The 20655-nt window shown below is 38.4% G+C and overlaps 1 long non-coding RNA gene across 2 annotated transcripts in view; it reads left to right on the forward strand.

Moving 5' to 3' along the window:
* LOC112994972 (uncharacterized) overlaps positions 1–18370 on the forward strand; it is a 42604-nt gene extending 24234 nt beyond the window's left edge. For both annotated transcript variants that reach the window (XR_010387983.1, XR_003262069.2), the window contains 3 exons: positions 9904–10004; positions 11551–11630; positions 12097–18370. This is a non-coding gene — a long non-coding RNA (uncharacterized LOC112994972). The remainder of the gene's footprint in view (positions 1–9903; positions 10005–11550; positions 11631–12096) is intronic.
* Positions 18371–20655: the final 2285 nt, after the last annotated feature.

Below are 20655 nucleotides of genomic sequence, written 5' to 3' on the forward strand. Positions count from 1 at the left end.
GAGAAAAGTTGTTATGAACAGAAAAAATTTCTAAAAATGATCTGTACGGAAGGTGACAGAAGGACAACTCTGCTATTATGTACTTAGAGCATCTTATGAGTAGTTAGATGGACCGGCTGAAGTTGTTTGTACATTAATAGGCAAATAATGGAATTGTATGGGGAAGCAGAAAATAATAAAGGGTATTTGAACTAAGAAATAGCAGTTATATTATTTGGAACAAGGACCAGTCTGGAGGGAAGAAGCTAAGAGAGAGACAGGAGTTTTTCAAATGCTGTAATTGACTTAAGCACCTAAATTCCACTTAAAGTAATAACCTTTAGCCCAAGGAGGCTGTTGTCAGTGATGAGCGAGAAGCTTCTTTAAAGGCATTTCAAAGCCTAACCCTTGGTTCTTTGAATGGCCCTCTGGAAAACTTGATTTTTCTCCATGTACTAAAGAGGAAATACAGAAAACTGATAGAGGGAATTTGCAAAACTGCTTTGTAAATATTACCCACAAGCTCTTACAGCCCATCTTTTCAAAGCAGTACAGGAGCCCAGCTGCTGCTCATGCATGCTGCACCTTGAAATGAAAATTCATTTCACTTCAAATTTTTGACAATCTGTGATTAATCAGTTGAGTGTCTCAAATATCTTTTACCTAGTATTACGTAAGGAGAGAACTCGCTAACACAACTGGAAGTTAACAGCAACAAAAGCGCTCTAAGGATCACCTGTGTAAGTACAGTAAGAGATGAAGTCATATGGTTAGACTAATTGGATTATATTTAAAAATTGTTGCAGTTAGAGTACTCAATACACAGAATGATACAGTGTCACCAGTTCATTTTACAGCCTTTTCATGAAACGATCCTTTTCATGAAATGATAGTAGATAGTCTGACTATTAAGTTGAAAGAAATCTGAGATTTTTTTATTGGCCTTTAATATTTAAGAGTGATGCTTTGTTCATTTTGTTCAATGATGAAATATAGAATGAAGAGATCTGTAAAGATTATATTATACTTTAAAATCAACTCAAAGGGAAAAATCTAAATATCCATTTTGAAGAAGTGGGTTATTAATTGGGTTGTCTGTAGGTGCAGATGATAATAGACTGACAACTCTAATAGCTTATTTGGGCTATTTTTTCTACCCAAACTAAAAGCAACTCTTTCTTTGTATTTTAAAATCATCTTTTTAACATATGAAGACCTCAAATGCATATCTCCCAGTTTCTAGGTTTTTACCTTATATCTACCAGGCTTTCAATTCTGGTAGACTCCGTGATAAAGATCTGTGTTCATAATGGCAAGCCCCCAAAACTCTGGAAAGTATTTCAAACTCTTTTACTGTAACATAAAAAAGAAGAAGCTAAATTTTTATTTTCCAGGTCAGCTTTACAGAAGGCTTCTGTCTTTGTTCTCAGTAGCGGTAAATGCTAACTGGCAGCTGCCTGCTGGGGGTCCCTGGCTACAGACTGACAGAGCAGTAGAGTAAACCTTTGTATTGCCAGTCTCTGTTAAATGTGTGGGATTTGGGTTCTTTTTTTTTAACCTCCTCTTCCTCTCCAATGTCTGAAACACAGGGCTGTATTTATTGTGGATATCAAAGGTGTGGTTATCTAATAACGAATGACAGTTTGTGAGAAGAAAATGGGAAGAAGGGCTAATTCCAGCTGAGGAAACAGAGACAAAAATTGTAGGAGAGAATCACTGAAAACCTTAAAGACTGTGCTCAGATTGGGCGGTTGTGAAAACTAGCAAAGAGAGAAGAAAGCAACTTCAAGCAGCGAAAAAATGCTTTAAGCATAAAAATGACAGTTCTCTTAGTAGATAGCTCTGTCGGCAGGATGCTGACACGCAGACCCTTAGCTACTCCACTGGTTTAAATCCACTGGTTAACTCCAGTCAATCAGGGATTTACTCAAGCTGAGGCTCTATCCCAGAATTTCTTTACAGAAGGCAAAGATAAAGTGACATAACATTAAACACAATATGTAGTGCAGCATTTCCAAGAATGACAAAGACTTTATTAGAGACGTTTAAAAGGAAACTGTATTGCCGAGACAAGAGATTTGCCCCATTTTTGCTTGTGTAAGTTTTACCCATTCAGTCTTTCATAAAGATAAAAAAACTACAAGATAAAACTAGGATAAAACCACCAGGAGAGAATCCATCAGTACTATTGACTTTGATATATGTGTGAGTCCTCAGTGAAAGGACAGACTTGGCATGGGGATTTTCAGTCCGTGTACTTAGTCATAAATATCATCCGGAGGATTCTTTTAAGCACACAATCACAAGTCCATCAATATTTCCTCTAAAAGCCTCCCAAGATGACTCTACTACTTGGGATAGCATTGATTTTCAGTGGTGGACAGACAATGTGAAAGTACCTAAAATGTACACTTCAACAAGTTTCAGAGGTTTAAAAGGAAAAATAATATAAATAAAAAGTAATAAAGGGTATTACCGTCACTGGAAGGGAAGAATGGGTTTTATTCTCTTTTATCCAAAACAAGGTCCCTTTCCTCAAAAATAAGGTCTAGTTTTCTCAGCATTTCATGTAGTAGAATGCAGGAACCTAATCAGGTATGAAGATTTTCATCACTGATTTCTTCAGTGGAATAAAAGGATGATGAAACATATGAAAAATGCCAGGAAATTCTTCTACATTATGACCATGAAGGATATATAATTTGCAGTTTGGGCTCATTCAAAAACAGAAATTTAACAAATGTTAAGACAAAAAGAATAAATAAAGCTAAAATAGTGAAAAAAGCTAAATAGCTGAATTAGAATATAAGAATGCGGTGTTAGAGGTAGCTGAATCCAGTGGATTGTAGGATCCACAATGCTCTCCCCATCCTGGGCAGTGAGATGAGAGCTTGCTCTTTTATTCCCACTCCCAGGTCCAGGCAGCAGTGAGGCCGAGCATGAATACACACCAGCACAGAAACACAATCCCAGTACAGAGATGACCGCCCAGAGACAGACCAGCACAAACGAGAGGGGACTCCTCTGCAGGCACCCACATAAACCACCACACTGCAGATAGCCTGATCACCGTTCCATGTACCAAAACCCCTTTCACATTTCTCCTCTGTCTCACTCTGGTTACTTTGATTTGACATTCGCTAGCAGTTCCCACAGGCACACAAACAACCAACCAACACGGGTCTTCTAGAAGCTGGCCCCAAACTCCCAATCACTACAGAAGCTGGCATCCAGATCTCTTGTCCTACTTGCCAACTAATCCAGCTTGAAGTTAACTAGCAGTTCACACATATGGGCTCAGAACAGGGAATACACTCACACAGAGGATGGCTAGAAATAGCATTTAATAAGAACATAGGAAAGACTGCAGTGATCAAGCACAGGATTCCTCAAGACGAGTGAACTGATCAGCAGCTAGTTTACATGCAACCAGCCCCTTATCTGCCTCCTCCATCTTCCCATGCTTTTTCCTCTTTGATCCACCTTGATACCTTCTTTTCTCTGCTTTTGATCCATCCCTTAAACATCCCATGATGTTTTGTACAATTCAAAATTGTCTCTGATCTATTGCAAAAGTATCTTCCCACTTATTATGCGCCCCATAGTAAGGCCTATACCCCTTTACAAAATAATGCCCCTTAGTCCACATGGTGTTCTGGAGAAAGTTTCTTTCTTTGATGCACCATAGTGAGTTTTCCACCAGGGACCATAGCCTGATCCTTCTCCTTTGATGGTCTCAAGGACAAACCAATTCAGTGTGCTGAACCTGGTCAGCTTACTTGAGTTCCTCCACCTGTCACTATTCCTCTGGTCATCACCTGCTCGCTGAGGTTAATTTGATTAGCCTTTAATTAGATAACCTAATGCATGGGACTGAGAAAGATCTCTCGGGTCTTTCCCGGCTGGGTCTTTCCCAGTCAACTCACCTATCACCAGCAACAGCATCAGATAATTGTCTCCATAAACTCTTTAAGCTCCGTCTTAAAAGTAAGGGTTTTGCTGTTATTGCAATGATTAGAAGATTGTTTCAAAACCATGATTTTAAAATTTATCTTCTGATTTCCATCTTAGCTGCATTAATGGCCGGTCTACACGCATTTGTTTCTTCTGACAATACTGTCCATTAGATTAAATTGTTTTCTTTCACTTGTCTGTACTTCCCTGATATAAACAGTGATGCTATCCAATTGCAGCGTTCAATTTACAAACCTAAATAACCCAAGTTCCATTAGACTCCCATCATATGAAACACTTGCCATTCTCCTGATCGGATTTCAAGGCTTTATGTTTAAACAAAAGAATAGAAATTACACTGATTCCCAAAACCACCCAGCTAGGCTCTAAGAGCCTAATGATAGTGTTTCCATCCTAATGAAATAACTTAGAGGCTTTCCAGCATTTTGATTTTCTAGGATATTTGGATTTAAGATATCTTAGCTATTTTGTAAAGAATTATAAAGTTTTTATGATATAATTAGACTTGACAACTTTAATGAAGAGGGAAATAATAGTTCATAGGGTTCTTTGTTAAGCAGCTTTTGTGTAATTAACATCGAAATGAATCATTTTTGAGCATTGCCTTATGGATCAGTTGCATCTTAATATAGTGTTGTAATTAATAGTTCAACAACATGGTAATGAAATACATGTCGTATGACACTGGCTCTAATTAGCTAATCATGATGTTGTTGGAGCCAGAATTAAACGGACAGTTCACAAATAAGTCTTAATCTGTAAAATCATCTACTACATTTTGATTATCACCTCAACAGCAGCTTGAAAAAATACAGTTAAAAGTAAGGCTTTAATAGAAATCTGAAATTAAGGAAGTATGAATTAGTCTGGAAACTGAAAGAAACCATCTAGTTGGCAGAATCATATGGAAGAATAACCTTCATATAGGAGATAGCAGGCAAAAGTCTAACCAATTTTAAACTGCAATTTGTTAGCTTAATACTAACTATGTTTTATTTGCATACAACACCAGAGGTCTGGGTGCCATCACATCAGCTGGACTCCATGTCTAAAAATAAATAGTCAAATTTCCTCCATTTTTGTGAAGAAACAGCTGCTTTCAGCAGAGTGCTCTAGGATGGAGAGGGAGAGCATGTCAGGAGCCTACAGGGCCGCGAAAGGTTGAGGTGTGAGCAGTGCTTATTGTCTTTTAGCTATGTCAGGGTATGGTGTCCTCATTCAAATGCACGTGTCCTGGATCAGTGTGAACATGGTGTCATGCTATAGGTCACTCTTAAATCACTTTCTTAAATGCTAGATACAGACAAAATAATTTTGAGGTGGAACAGCCATCTACTGGAACTGACTCCAATTCCCTTTCTAATTGGTGCAAACTCAAGCAAGCTTGAGTACACAGTAAGATGCAAGATTTCACCCAAATGATTTGTTTAGAAAACAACCTGTAAAATACTGGCATGCTGGCCCTCTCCTGCTTCAGTTCTTTGCTAGGTGGGGATATCCAAGGTGTAGGGTTTCAGAAACTGAAATAACAGTTTTATCAGGTAGGACAATAAATTGCCTTAATTTTGGTGACAACTTGCTTTGCTGTCCAAAGCGAAAACTACATGAGGAGACAGTGTGTACATACATACTGTGTGGCCACAGAATAGACAAAGTCCAGGATTATTGCACTTTGACAACCCCCTAAGATAGCAGAGAAGCAGGACAAATAGTAGATGCAATGTGAAATTAAGGTTGGCCCAAAATTTATTTCTCTGGTAGGTTCCACCTACCGTGTGGTCAGTGGAACAGAAGTCTGGAAAGGCAATTATAGACAGGTGCCTTCCTCCAACAACACACGTTGGACCAGAGCCAGCAATATGGCACTGCTGTGAGTGAAAAGTCATTGAGTGTTGGATCTGACATCCTACATAAGCAAGAGTGGAGTCAAAAACCACAGCTGATAAACCCATGATCTGTACACAAAGCAAAATTGCAGGCTTAGCACTGAAGAACCAGAGTGACTGAGATATCAGTAAGAAAACTGGGGACTCTGATGTGCAATAGTAGGATGGAGCTTACAAAACTGACCATATGCATAAGAGAAAAACTGATATTTTGTCCTGGGTATGCAACCTGGCAGAGATCTACTGTAAACACCCACATGCTGCTCAGCCAAGGAGACGCAAAGGCAGGATGAAAGTTCCACTTATACAGACCTCAGAAAACACACATGCACATAGTGGTTTCAGCCACTTTCATGTTCTCCACAGTCCATACGTGAATCCTTTTCTTTCAGCATGATCCTGCACACTATGTGGACAGTGTAGTAAAAGCCTCTGCACTGTAAGTCTGCCCTCCTGCAGACATAGGTATGCTTTCTGCTGAATTAGGCCTTTATAAATCTAGACATTAAGTGCTGCATTCTGATTATCTGATTCTGCTGGAAGCCTTCCAGATTGCTTTCTTAATCCCTCTCATAACATCAGTGTTACATCAGTCTTATCACTGGCATACTTCATTTGTGCACAGTCAGGACTACTGTATGTAAATAGGACAGAGAGGAAATATTGAGAAAAAAGTAAAATGCCCTTTTTTTCATCCATCTTATTTGAATAGCTCCTCCAACCTTAAGTAGCAAAATAATCCTAGTATACAGATTTTCCTCATTCCCCATTTTTGAACAAATACTATCAGATTATAGGTAAAAAGAGAAGAATGTCCAAAAAATGTGAGGTTTTGTGGGTTTCATAGGTCCTATGTCTTGTTCACAACTTGAATATCTCGCTACAGGCTCTCAAGTTCATTAAAACTTTATTATTTATTAATTATTTTGTGATGCAAATTGTGAAAAGATTAAAAAGGTTAAAAAACATGCTAGTATGTTGCCCTGTAAAATATGTGGTACACATACAAGATATATTTTATAAGATCAGTTGACACTTTTCAGGATGAAAATCTGAAAGGCTTTCCACCATCATACTCTCCTGCCTGTGCGTCTCACAACCTTTTAACCCATCAGTCTACTTCCAGCTATGAGATCCACAGAGAGAGAGAAACCCCAGTCAGACAAACTGAGTGAATTCTAACGATATTTAAATGAAATATCTTTCCCATTACCTACACTGCAATCCCATTATTTCTACTTTGCAATATAACTTTCTGGTCTTTTTCAGGTATGTTTGCCTAGCGGTGTATCAGGCAAACCATTTCTTACTAAAAAGAAGTGTCAGCAATGTCTCCAACTAACATTTAATTTTTTTTCTTAACCTGATCCTTAGTGAGAAATGGGATTTCTTCCACCTGATATTCTCCTACACTTGCTAAAATGACAGCATGACCAAATCTTGTTTTCTTCCAAGCTTCTACATTTTTCAGAGAAGCATGAAGTTGGTACAATGCTGGAATCATCAGCACATTATTATTTGTGTGAAATGTTTATTGTTAATACAGTACCATTCAGAAATACTCAGCAAAAAACATGGGAGACCTGGAAGAAATTGATACAATTAATATGTCTACAGACAAAAGAAACAGTCTCCAAAACCCAGATATTATGATGGGAAATTAATCAGAAGAGCTAACTAGTCTAGGGGAAATGAGAAAAAGGAAATGTTGAATTATCAGACATTTACGATGGACTTCGAACCAAGCTTCTGGATGCTGGAACTGTGATAGGAGTCCAAGTTTTGGCATTCGGGATGGCGAAACGTGGATTTAAGTTCATGGATGCTGAATAAAGTTATAGATAACTATATATTGACATGTTCTCTGCCTACACAGAGAAGCTGAAAATACTTTAGGTAGTCTCTTCCATTAATTATTTTTGTATTTTCCTAGACAGCTGTTAAGAAAAAAAGCAGAAATGTTGCTGAACTGTCACTTAATATTACCATTGTTTAGCTTCCCTCAAATGTAATCAAAAACAGACCCAGCTGAGATTGACATAGTTGTTAAATACCCTTGTTCATGGATTTATTGCTTAGTTTTTAAAATGATGTTTTCCTGAATTACATTTTTGGTACTTTATTTATACTTTAATTGGATTGTACTGGATGATTTGGAGAACATCTTGGGTAAAGTGTTTCCCAGCTTTATGACTTAAAGATTTATTTTCAAACAAGTCTGGTAGGGGTCTGAAATATACTTTTTTGTTAGCTGCTAGCTGCTGCCACTTTGGCAAATAGCCCAGAAAAGCTGGAGATCCTAATCTGATAAAACAGTCAGTTCCCTGAATCCAAATATGACAACATGTAATTCTGAGTAGTATCCTTCCAGTTGTATTGAGACCTCTTCATTTTACTGGAGAATAGCTTCAATTTATTTACAATGGAGAGCCTTGATAAAACTCACAGAGTCTGGCAAATGGAAGTAGCAATATTTTCCCAGTACCACGACTTGTGGTCTGTAGCCCTTAAAGAGAGACCAGTGAATTAAATATTTAAAAAATCAATTCATTTCTTGAATGAAGCATGAATTCCTATGTAGGTTTTGGGCTAGGCTGTAAAGTGAGAATCCCTGTTGCTAGCTGTGTATTTTTCTCTGCTGTAATTTGTATGATATTTCAGGCAGCTATGAAGAAATTTATCTGAGCATAGTGCTAGTCAGGTAAGGCTTTAGGTTCAAAGAATAAACCCTTCATGGGCAATGGTTATGCAGAACGCAAAGCCAAAGACCAGGAGCTCTGCTACTGCCTGCAGTATACGTAGAAGAAATGCATGAAAAAACAACCAGTGAAGCCACTGAATTTAAATTGGTTTGCAAACGAAGAACTGCTCTGTCCATCAAGTGTAGACTCATAGCTAATGTATAGATACCTAAAACCATTCGGATCAGTGGATTTATAGGACTTTAAAGAATCACAAAATTTTGAGCCACGTTACCTAGGTCATCACAGACTTTATGTTCAGGGTTGAGAAGGTGGCTTCATCTTAATGTCAGTGCGCCCCTTACTCCTCTAAGGAATATATTTTTAACAGCGAAGTAAGGAAGTAAGAACGTTCTTCACTCCCTTCAATTATCATCTGCTAGTAACTTAAAATGTGTGGACTCAATATCTTAGTATATCTGCTTTTCACGGAAAGGCGTGTTTCCATGAAAGTGTGCACTTGCAGTGAAAGCCACACCAAAAATAACCACAACAGACCGAGGAGATAATTATTATTGATGGACAACCAATATGATACTTCAACTCAAGCAAGAGCCATTGCTTACATGCATAAGATCAGCTCATAGAGTATGCAGCACTTTTCATAGCATAATCACAACTCTGATGGAAGACCAGGTTTCCTTGTCTCTATCACCTACTAAGTTGTATCAGCCTTCTCAAGACCTCCTGGAAGAGTCAAAACATGCTGTGCAGCCATCCTCTTGGTCACACCGAAAATATCTCTATCACTTTTGTGCTTGAGGAAAATGTTCTGTGAGACAAAACACATACAGCTGACAGATGAGGTCATTTCATTCCTTTTGGACAGCAGGTTAGCTAAAATTGAAGAGGTCTTTCACATAATGTGCATTAAAGAATGAGAAATATGTCCTAGGCATCTTTCCAGATCCATGATTCAAAGACACCAGCCAAGCAAGTAGACTCTCATAGATAAATCTGACAGCCACAAGTCAGAAATGATTAGAGAAAAACAGAAAACTTGGGTCGCTGATATTAGGGGAGAGGTGAAGGAGAATGCAAGAAAAAAAGCTACTATTTTGTTAAGATTTAAGTCAGGAGTTGCTGCTATTCACCAGTAAAGTTATCATAATCACAATTTCTTGCATTTTGTTCAGGAGTTTGACAGTCTCCCACAGAGCCTGAACACGTATATTTATGATCTCTAAAAGAATGTCACTCAATTTGACAGGACAGGGTACTGACAGGGAAGTTAGGCATGTCTTCCCTTCAAAATTATGAATGTCTAGATGAAAAGGCAAAGATATTTCATATAAATTGATGTGTTCTTGCTTTACATACAGGCAAAGAGCATGAGTGGGACAGGACATTCTTCTTTCAATCTTTTCTACTTCTCATGGATTTCTCCTAAGAAACTTCAGTGCAAGAGGAGCCTTGCCACAATGTAAGTATCACTTCATACAAAGGCTGGATGGTGTGTTTGTGAAGTACACAAAATGCATGCTCTCTTCAGAGGACACTCAGAGCTCAGAGGATATATATTCAGAGAAGAAGAAGAAATTGTTATAGAATAATGAGAAAAAATTCCCCCGTATGATAATTCTGCCAAAGTACTATGAAGTCAGTACTTACCTGTATATATTTTTATAGAATGCATTCAGAATACCTAATAAATGATTATCTCCAGATACCGCCTGAAGGAAAGCACCTTACCCAGATGGTCAATATTGCTATAAAGCTTCTTACCTTTTGACTTCAGTTTATCAGTCTCCCTACCTTCTGGTAGACTAAGTGTCATGACCTCCTAGATACAATCTCTGCCTTCTATGCCTTTGCAAAGTAAGTACTTTTGAATTTGTGGAAAAGATTATTATGGTTCAGGCTGAATTATCTAGATATTTGTATTCTGTTGTACCACAGATGTTGGCTTCTTCTCAGGTTACAGTAAGATTAATAATATCTGATAGTACCTCAAATTATATAGCTTCTCAATGTCAGGAGTTAAGTCAGTAAATATTCAAGAACCAGTAATATAAAACAAAACTATTGTATACTGTACGTACAAGTGCTAAGCTGAGAGCCTCTTACGTGTAAGCTCGTTATATGTTAAATAAGTGTAAATAATATGCTGCGGTTCTATACAAAAAGAATGGCAGAGCTTATCACTCCTGGTGAGCCAGGCATACTGACCTCTCAGCTTCTGCATGCGATGGCAGTAGGTAATACATGAAAGTACAATTCTTTCTGTGTATAGAGTGAAATGCAGAACACCTTATCTGCTCTGGATTCATAATTATCTCTAAGGCCCATTTTTGTGTTTATGACAAGAGAAGGCAGGAAGGTTACAGATGTTGTTTTATGCTTTTTTAAGGATATAGAAAATAAATTGACTTGGCCATATAGTTTAGTGATGCATTTTCCTTGACTGACACAGTGAAAATGAATGTCACTATCAAGTACATATGGACTTAACAATTTCTAAATGACAAAGCCAAAATGAGCAGCACTCAAAGACTGATGGGAGACTGAAAAGTTTTGAAAATGTCTGTGTCTGGTAGAAGAAACAATAATCAATCAAGCATTTTCATATTAAAAGCAGAGCTACTTTCTCCTTGCCCTAAGTACTGAAGGGAGTTCAGTAGTACTGAACAGTACTCCCCCATGATCTGAGCTAGTTTTAAATATTTACCATATTATTTTAAAGCATGTTAAATCAGGAGCTCTAGGTTTTTTGTGGTCGTTATTGGTTTTTTTTTAAATAGAACATATAACTGAAGAGATGACGCAGCTGCAAGAAAGTAGTGCTTAGAGCACTGACAGTGCCAGGCGTGGGGGCGGCTGGAGTGAAAGATTCAGAAATTAGAAAAGAAGAAGTATGCTAGGAAAACTAGCTCTTCTTCAACCTTAGTGCCACTTTCTCTTTATATTTTCAAGTTACATAAACCCTTGCAAAAGAAACTCTAAAATGGAAGTCATCTCATTTTTAACAGCTGGCAGCGTCACTGCTACAGGACTGAGCTTGAAGACAGCCCTGCTTTTTATCCAGTGCTTTTCCACAAGGATGTTTCAGGTAGGAAGGAGTGGCTAAGTTCCTCAAAGAACTGACTGAGTGTCAAATAACCTCCCACCTGTATTTAGAGAAATCTCTTTGAGATAAAAACATGATTAACAATAAGTGATTTCCTTCAGTTTTATGTTGTCTCTCATTAATACCTCCCACTATCTAATTTGCCTCCTCTGTTACAGAATCATAATACACAGACCTGCAGCCAGCTGCTGGTCCACTGTAAGCTCCACATCCTTTTCTATTACGTTAATGTCTAGCTACCTCATCTCCCTTTTGCATTTATTCGTTTTATTTCTCTCCTTTAAATGTAGAGCTTTGTCCTTGCTACACTAAATCTCTCTCCTTCTGTATTCTCTCCCCCGTGCACCAAGATCATTTCAATTTTTGACCCTGTCCCGCATGCCACTTACCATCTTTCCTGGCTTGGAAATGTCGGTGAATTTCATAGTGTACTTTCTCTTCCATTCAGGTGGCTAATGAAAATATCAAGTAGATGTGGCTCAGGACATATCCTCCTGTGACACCACTTGAAACACCATTTTGACAGGGAGCTTGTGAGAGCAGCTTTTCAACGGTCTGTGTGTCCACCTGCCTGTGCTTCCATCAGGACCATGCATCAAGTGGGACAGTGTCAGAAGTTTTATTACACAAGCCAAGTTCTGCTTCCCCCTCATCCCTTAGAGCAGTGCCTGTCACATATGGAAATACATTTGTTTTGACATTGCTTTTTCTTGATTGCTTTTTCTACTTCATCCTCTAAGTACTTACAAATAGCTGGTGTAATATTTTCTTCTAGAAATAGAAGTTTGTTAGTGGAAGACCAGTTTGTCTTGATTTTTATCATTTATCCATTTGTCGTGGACAAAAAGGGTAAAACCAGCAGATTAGGTAAATGTTCTCCCCGTGTTCTTCACCTTATTAGATCTGCTAAAATCTAGTCACAATAACTATCAGTTTTGCATGCCAGTCAGATCTATTTCAGCATAGCTGACCTTTACTTTGAATTAGTACTTTTCTCTTTTACATATAAATCAATACATGTTGACATGGTTCACTAATGAATTACGGAGGAAGCATATGATTAAAATCAAAATCAAATATTGTCAATATTTTTAGAGCTTGAATATGACTTACCTCATAAATTGAACTTTCTGGAATGTAGTCATTTCAGTTAAGCTTTCATCAAGAAAAAAAATCTCAGCTGTAGGATGAAATCTATACTGAAAACAAAAATGAGAATGAGGGAAAGAGAGGGAATTATAATGCATTCGGAACATTATCCCTGTTCTGTCTGTTTCAGCTCTGAGATTTAAACAGCACAAGGCAAAATTTGATCTTCTCTGGGGGATTTTGCTATCTTTTTTGTTTCATGCAGAATTAATTTTTGGTTTTGTTTTTCACTTACCTTGAAAGTGGACTGGAAAGACTGCTGGGCCACAGACAATACAAGCCCAAACCTAACAAAGTACAAACATCATTAAAAGATAGAAAAAAGGAAGACTATGAGAAGTGAGTATGTTCAATTCTATCTGTATTTGTTCTTTCAGCTCAAGATGAAATCATGTGCACCAGAAAAATCTATATCAAAACCATCCATGTGGATCAAAAGCAACGAGATCTGAAAAAACTTACCCATTATATATACAGAAAATTAATAACCCCCTGAGCCAAGTTTCAGCTAAGCAGTGACAGGGTACATAAGCCAAAGCACCATCAGGCACATCTTTTTCTTATGAAATATCCAACAAAGCTTCAATCACGTCATCTCTGAACTTTGCACTTTGATTGAATCTGTTCTTTAATTAGTGATCAGACATTCAGTGAAGACATGGCTGCAGTTATTTACTGTCTGATTGCTGCCTGTGTGCTCAGTCTTACCATTCAGCTGATAAACCATATCCCATGAGTGGTCCGCCTTCATGTCAGTGCCAAGTCAGCCAGCTTCCCTTAAATCACTGGTAAAAGTATGTTACTGAGTGTTTTCTATGTTTGCAGTTGGAAGGCATGAGACTTCAAAAAACCCAACAAACTTCTTTTGTCTTTTAAAACGTAGGAGCTCATATGATTATATTGGTGCCAGTGGTGAGTTAGGAAATGTTCTCTCTCTTAGATTTCACCTGCGGATCACGATTTCGAGAGCTTTATGAACTTTTCAAAAAGACACTTCCTCTTCTAGGCACTCCATTGGCATGATCAGCTTTGTAACTGGAGCTTCTTCGGAAGCTTAGTCTTGTGAGGGCACAGAGAGGGGAAATCATATCATTCCTCCTTTAGTTTTCTCTCTGCAGCAGAGAATACCGAGCAGGTGCTCAAAAGGAGAGCACAGCCTTCCCAATTACCCAACTCTGAGCATGAGCAACAGCTCTTGGTATTTCCTGGCCCTCTCTGTCCCCTGGAGACACTTTTGCCTTATCTGGAGGTGGGCTCTGTAGAGAGAGAAAGAATCCAAAATTTTTAGTAGGAATGGTTCCCAAGAAAAACTGGGAAATACAGCATTGACAACAGTATGCCTCCTTTGTGATTTAGCAAGAAGGCCATGGGCCCTGTTTTCATCCATTTCCAGCAGAAAACATGACATTTTGCTTTTTCATTCAAGTAATGCAGTTTGCTGTCTGCTTACCGCAGAGTTCTTATGAGCTCACTGCAGCATAAATCTTCCTTTAGCTGGTTATCTTAGATAAAGTAATAATATTTTAGAACTGCTTTAAAACTATGGTCAAAATACTGGTTGCACCTATTTTTATCAGGCAGTTCCCTCAGAAAAGTTGTGCTTTAGGGCTTCAGGATAGCCGGCAAATTTGTAACTGGAAAATGCTTTGCCAGTTATCCCAAAAGAGGCTATGAGCAACACAGTTTTTGAGAACAGCTTGTGTGATTTCATGGGACACCATGCTGTCTTGGTGGAAGTCAGCAGCCAGCACCAACTCCCTGGAAGGAACCTAGCACTGTTCAATCAGATAATGCTCCACAGTGACACTTCCTCAATGTAAGTTCAGTTTGAAAGATGAAACTTCAGTGTCCCCAAACCAAGCCAATGACTAGTGCCTTATACCCAGTCTCTTTCAAGCTACACTTCTCACCAAAGGAGTATGTTGCTCTCTGGAGTAGAAAGCACTATGCTGTAGATGTTTGAACCTTATCATCACGAACAGGAGCTTATCTGTGAAGGAATATCATGTGGCAATAGTGTGGTATGGGAAGAGAGAGACATTCAGCCTTTGTGACAACTCTTCAGATTACTGACTATGGCATAAAAGCCTGCTTCTCTCCCTTTGCTGATATAGACAGGCTTGAGGTTATTCAGTTTATCCTGTAACAGAGGAATGACAATATTAGGTCAGACCTGATCCAATCCAATGTCCTTTCTCCAGCAACAAAGAGATGTGGAATAATCTCCACTATCAGTATGAGGTTGTCTTCTTAACCCTCATGTTAGAGATGTCAGCCTGATGTGCAATCACCATTACATTTCACCTTTTATTAGCATTTACTGTAGCTGTTACAGTATTATTAGTCATGTCAATATTCCAGTCCTTTTTGAACCTTTATGGCACCTTGTCTTTTCATTGGCTGTTCCTAGGATCAGCTGTGGTATATGTTAGTAGAGGAAGAGATGGGGCATTTGGACCAGATGCATGCAAGAGAGATGAGAAGAATTTGTCAGCAACAAAGTAAAGGTTACCTTGTCCAATCCAGAAACAAGTGGGAAATTTGATTCCCTCTAAAGAACATATCAGATATTTCCAGCTCAAAATGGGTCACAAGAAGATGCAGTTTGTTTTTAAGCCTGTTCCAGCTCATCCCGATTGTTGGACTGAACAGAACTTGCCCACAGGCAAAGATTTCTTCATCTATACAACCTTCAGGTCCAGGTCAAATTACAAGTTAAGTGCAGGTTTAACTAACCAGTTTCCATAGCAAAATACTGAAAGTGCCATAGAACTGTCCTGCATGGGGAATGTCTCAGGCCTTCATTGTGGCTTCTGTGGTCTTCTCTTATTAGAGACATCACCTTGCTTAAAAGAGGACTGTACAAAAACGTGGATCTGTGACACTAGAGAATATGTTATCTGTGATCTACCCGTAAATTTTGTTCAGCTGTGGCAATGTGGATCATAAAGCACAGAACAAAGTGAATACGCATGTGCATTATCACTCAAAACTAGAACAGTATGTTCACATAGAGTATGTAAAATGCAGCACTGCTATCTATCAAAAAGATGCTAATGTTCCAGTCTGAAATAGGAAACTGAAAAGGTCGCAAGGACCACATGAACTGTGAATATGTGTGCAGCAGAGGTTGTGAAAAAAGGCTGTGACTAAAGTTAAGTGAAAAGCAATTTTCAACAGACAAAAGAATCAAGAGACAGAAGGTAAATAAATGTTTAATGTTCTGGTCACCATTAGCTTGGAGTCTCTGATAGCAGTGCAGCTTTGCCTTCCCACTGAATTCATCCTTTCCACGTTATTTTTCTTTAGGTTGTATTGGTTACATCCCCCTGTCCCAAAGAAGATTTCACTTTAGGCATTCAGCTTCAGTCATGGTCTTCAGATCTCTTATGCCCACGGGCCAGTTCTGTTACAGTTATTTTCATCATTTCACCTGACGTTAGCCTATTTCCACAGTTCTGCCTTCAAAGATAGCCAAAAAAGGAGTACCTCCAGAGATAATAAGGGGGAATATCCTCTTTTCCCTTTTTGAAATCATGCCTCTTCAAAGACAATTCAAGATTACTTCTGCTTTTTTGCAGCATGCGATATTGATGTTACCCATTACTCTCAAAGTTAGTTTTGAGGAGCTGGCCTGTCAGGTTCCTCCCTTTTTGGACTGTGTGCATTTCTGTATGCTTTGTTATTCCTTGCTAGGCTACAGTCTTCCAAGATTAATACAACTTTTTGTAATTTATGATACATGAGTCTAAGCTTCATAGATTTCCCTACATACATTTGCTTTATAGCATTTGCCAGTTAATTCATCTGTGAACTTGATTAATAAATACATCATCGTGTGCTCCATGCAGTTCAGTTTGTTCACCTGACAAGAAGAGAGGGAAAGATGGGACTTGCACTGAAAGTTATAGTCTCACTGTATGCAGCAGCCCTGCTTTATAACTGCAGTCCTTAATTTAAGTGTACCAGGGAGATAAAAACAACACTAACAACAAAAAAACTCAACAAGAACAAAACTATGTAATAAGCACGTTGATGAACTTAACATGCAACATCACAGATCAAAAAACTTTTAATTAAAGATAATAACATTTCAATTGCTGTCAGTAATATTTTAACTGCCTTTCTTCAAAAAGTTTGGGAACTATTAGCTAGTTCAGTGAGTTTGATTTTCCTATAGCCCTACTCATCAAGGAATTAGCACTTTCTCTTCAGGCCTTTAATGCTACATCTACTGTATGACTAATAATGAAAAATATATTAGGATTTTGCCAGACTGAGTATTACAATGTACTCTCTGACTAAGGAGTTTTAGGACATGATCCTTACACTGTTTTATTACTGAAGAATTACATCTTTCCAGAAAGCCAAGACCATCATCTTGTGATTGCGATTAATCAATCAATCACCTGTAAGAAGCCTGGCATTTGAAGCCAAAAACTACACATTTGTAAAATAGGATTGATTCAGTTCTCACTGCATTTTTCCATTTTTTTTTACATTTATCATAATATTTGCTTTAGCAGGAAGAAACTTGGGCCAGATCAAGTGGATGAAAAATTACTGGTCTCACTTGATGATTATTAATATAATTCTTTGTATTCTGTGTAGAAGTGGGATCAAATTACAAATGTTTTGGCACAGTTTGAATCTGTAATAGCTGTGTGAAGCTAGGAGCTTCAGAGGGCTTAAGGTACCTGAAACAGAATTTAAGTGAACTTCAGGAGCCAAAAGCTAAAACTGCAACACAGCTATATCCCTGTTGCACTCCCAAAATTCACTACTGCAAACTTGCCTGTTTGCAGTGATCTCTGGCCATTTCTGCACATGCCTGGAAGTGCACACTTCACCTTTTCTAGCACCAATACCAACATCAGTATCAGGATGATTTTCAGTTAACATGGGCTTAACTTGGTTCGCATAATTTTAAAGTTTTCTTGCTTGCAACAGGTTGTTGAGCTTATTTAATCTTTTTGCACTGATGAACATGGCATAAGGTTTACTAATAATTAATCTCAGTTGCTTCAGAAATATGGCTTCTTACATATGGCTGCTTAGTGTGATTATAGTCTTCCATGCATTTCACCTTTGTTTCAGATTTTCTTCCAGATTGCTAATATGTTGCTCATTTTGACAAATCTAACCGCATAGGGTCAAGAATTGCATAGAAATAGAAAATGAAAAAGAACTGCTAAAATATTCTGGGGATATTTTATGATTCATCATTTCAGACTAACATTTTGTTAATTCTGTTTAGGCCTATGGTACCATCATTTTCTTCAGCACAAAATGTATTAGCTTTTGGACCAAGCAACTTATCCAATTTCCTTGACATTATAAAGAATCACAGACTTTATAATGGAAAAACACATTATAGTGTGTCTCCTGTTCCTAGTCACTTCCTCCTAGTCCTTAGCTCAAGATAGAATCTAACAATAAAGAAAGCCTTAAATATAGCATTGATACTTATTTGAGTTTAGCCAAAAAAATGTAATTTATTTATCAATGCAAATAATAAAAGATTGAAACAAACTGAGCTGTCAAATTCACAAGAGTATAGCTAGAGCAAGAACTGCCCTCTCATGTTTTTTTCTACTTCTCACTTGTCTGTGATGAACTACACAAAAACAGAATCATCAGCTTCTGAAAAACAATGAAATTATTCAACACAAAAATGCCATTATATTCCTTTTTGCAGTGTTCCACTGTCGCTTGGCTTCTGTTTGGGCCTTTTCTTCCGTGTCTATACTCAGTGTAGAAGATGGTTCAGAGAAGATAAATGAGAGTGAACTTAAGATTCTAATTAAAATGTTGTCATCTGGGTCTGAGCTTGTCTCCAGTAAACTATAGCAACCCAGCTATAGCTATAGCTATGAACCTACCCAGCACTTCCTGCTCCTGTTGAATACACGTGATTCTCTGCGGAGTCTGTGAAGGCCAGTTAAGTCACCTGTTGTGCTTTGCCATTTGATTTTTTCTTTCTTGCAGTGAAGTCAATACTCATAAAACGGTGCCAGCCCTGGAAAGCAGTGCTTCTTGGGAACACGCCCAGCCTGCATAGCCCCAGCGCAAGACCCTGTACTCCAAACCCTCCTGCAGATCACCCGTGGTCTGAAGGGTCACTCATGGCTGCCAGTTTGAAACAGTTTTTTGGCCCCCAAAATTCAACATATGAATTTGCAGCCTAGCACAGTACCAGTTTTGCATGCTGCAGTGCCATTTGTCTATGCATTTGGTTGGCAAATCCATGATGTCGCAGACCGAAGACAGACAGCGGGGCTGCATTTGCAACTCTGGTGTTAGAGGGCAAATTAGTGTCTAGCTTTTCCTCACATCCCTCCCTCACACAGCACTGGGATATCTGCCTCTGTGTGGGTTTGCAGCCCTCCTTCATAAGGTATCTGCTCGCTCACAGTGGCCCAGCAAACAAGCATCAAATATCCAGCAGTTTGAGAAGCTGGGGAAGAAGCAAGATTGGTTTTAGATTTAACTGTTATCCTTAGCTTCACAGGCCAAAACTTCTGTCCACTAAAAAAGGAATTGAAATCCCAAAATTATTTCACACAGACTAACAAACACCAATTAGAGACTAACAGATGATTTCAGCCACTCGGTGCAGGTTGGATTTGAAGTACTGGTCTAAACAAGACAAACTGAGGACCACGGTATCTGTCAGAGTAATCCTTTCACTTTTCTACCAACTTTGATATGCTGTTTATTTCTCTTCCAACATCTTGCATTTAGGCTACTAAACATTTAACTGCTTTCACATCATACAGTAGTGTACAAAAGAGTCCTGGCTGAGACCAAGACACCATTGGTTTGGACTGTCTAGAAAACCATCGTTTCTTAATGGCAAATATTAACATTTTACGTTGAAACTTAAATCTGAACCTTCTTATTTATTATGTACAAAACTCTCCTTTTGTGGTCATATAGTATGTTTGATCCAATTACTTTAACAGTATTCCTCCTTGTATAGGTGTAAATAAAAGGAAGAACAGTACTTGCAGCCATCAGAAAGGAGCAGAAGTATCAGTTTTGTGAGCATAATTATATGCATTTTGCTAACAGTAAGTTCGAGAATAATTCCATTATTTTCACTGAAAGTGTTTTCCATGAATAGGCAAATTCTAATATATAGAACTAGATACATGACAAATTCCTGTAAATATAGAATAGCTCCAATGAAATCAGTGATATCACACTGGCCTCTGAATTTCAACAGCACACAGCAGCACCAGGGAAGATCACATGTATATTAATTTGATATTATCAATAGGAGCGAAGCATGAATTTTTCCATTATTAGGAACAGGAAGTTACTGTCTTACAATCTTTGCCCTCATTCCTGAGGGGAAAAAAGGCTGTGATAAGACATAAAACTCGGAGTATGTTTAAATTAATACCCATGATAAGGGTCTCATAAGAACGCTCCTGGGAAAAATGAAGATTCTGTTTTCTGAAAAATTTCCAGAGCTCAGAGTTTGTTCTCAATCCATCACATAACAACACTGAGGCCTTTCAGAATTTTTAGTGAATGAATAAATAAAAGACAGGCAAAAGAGTATGAGTCACTGCCCTGCTTAGTGAGCCCTGCAGTGATTAGAAAATGTGCCTAGGAGGAAGAAATGCTTGTTCAAGGCTGTGTCTTGCCTGATTCAGAGCGGGGAGGGGACTCCCCTGTCCCAGGTGCTGTGATCACTGGCTCCAGCACAGCAGTCACTCTGAGCAAAGGCCTAGGTACCAACACGTGCGTGGGGCACTGCAGTGTCCTGGGTTTCCACACTCTGCCCCTCGAATTAGGCATACAGTTTCCCTACCCAGAAGGGGAACCCAAACCCACCAGCACTGACCGG

The sequence above is a fragment of the Dromaius novaehollandiae genome, chromosome 2 (genome assembly GCF_036370855.1).
Source record: "Dromaius novaehollandiae isolate bDroNov1 chromosome 2, bDroNov1.hap1, whole genome shotgun sequence".
NCBI classification, from domain to species: Eukaryota; Metazoa; Chordata; class Aves; order Casuariiformes; family Dromaiidae; genus Dromaius; species Dromaius novaehollandiae.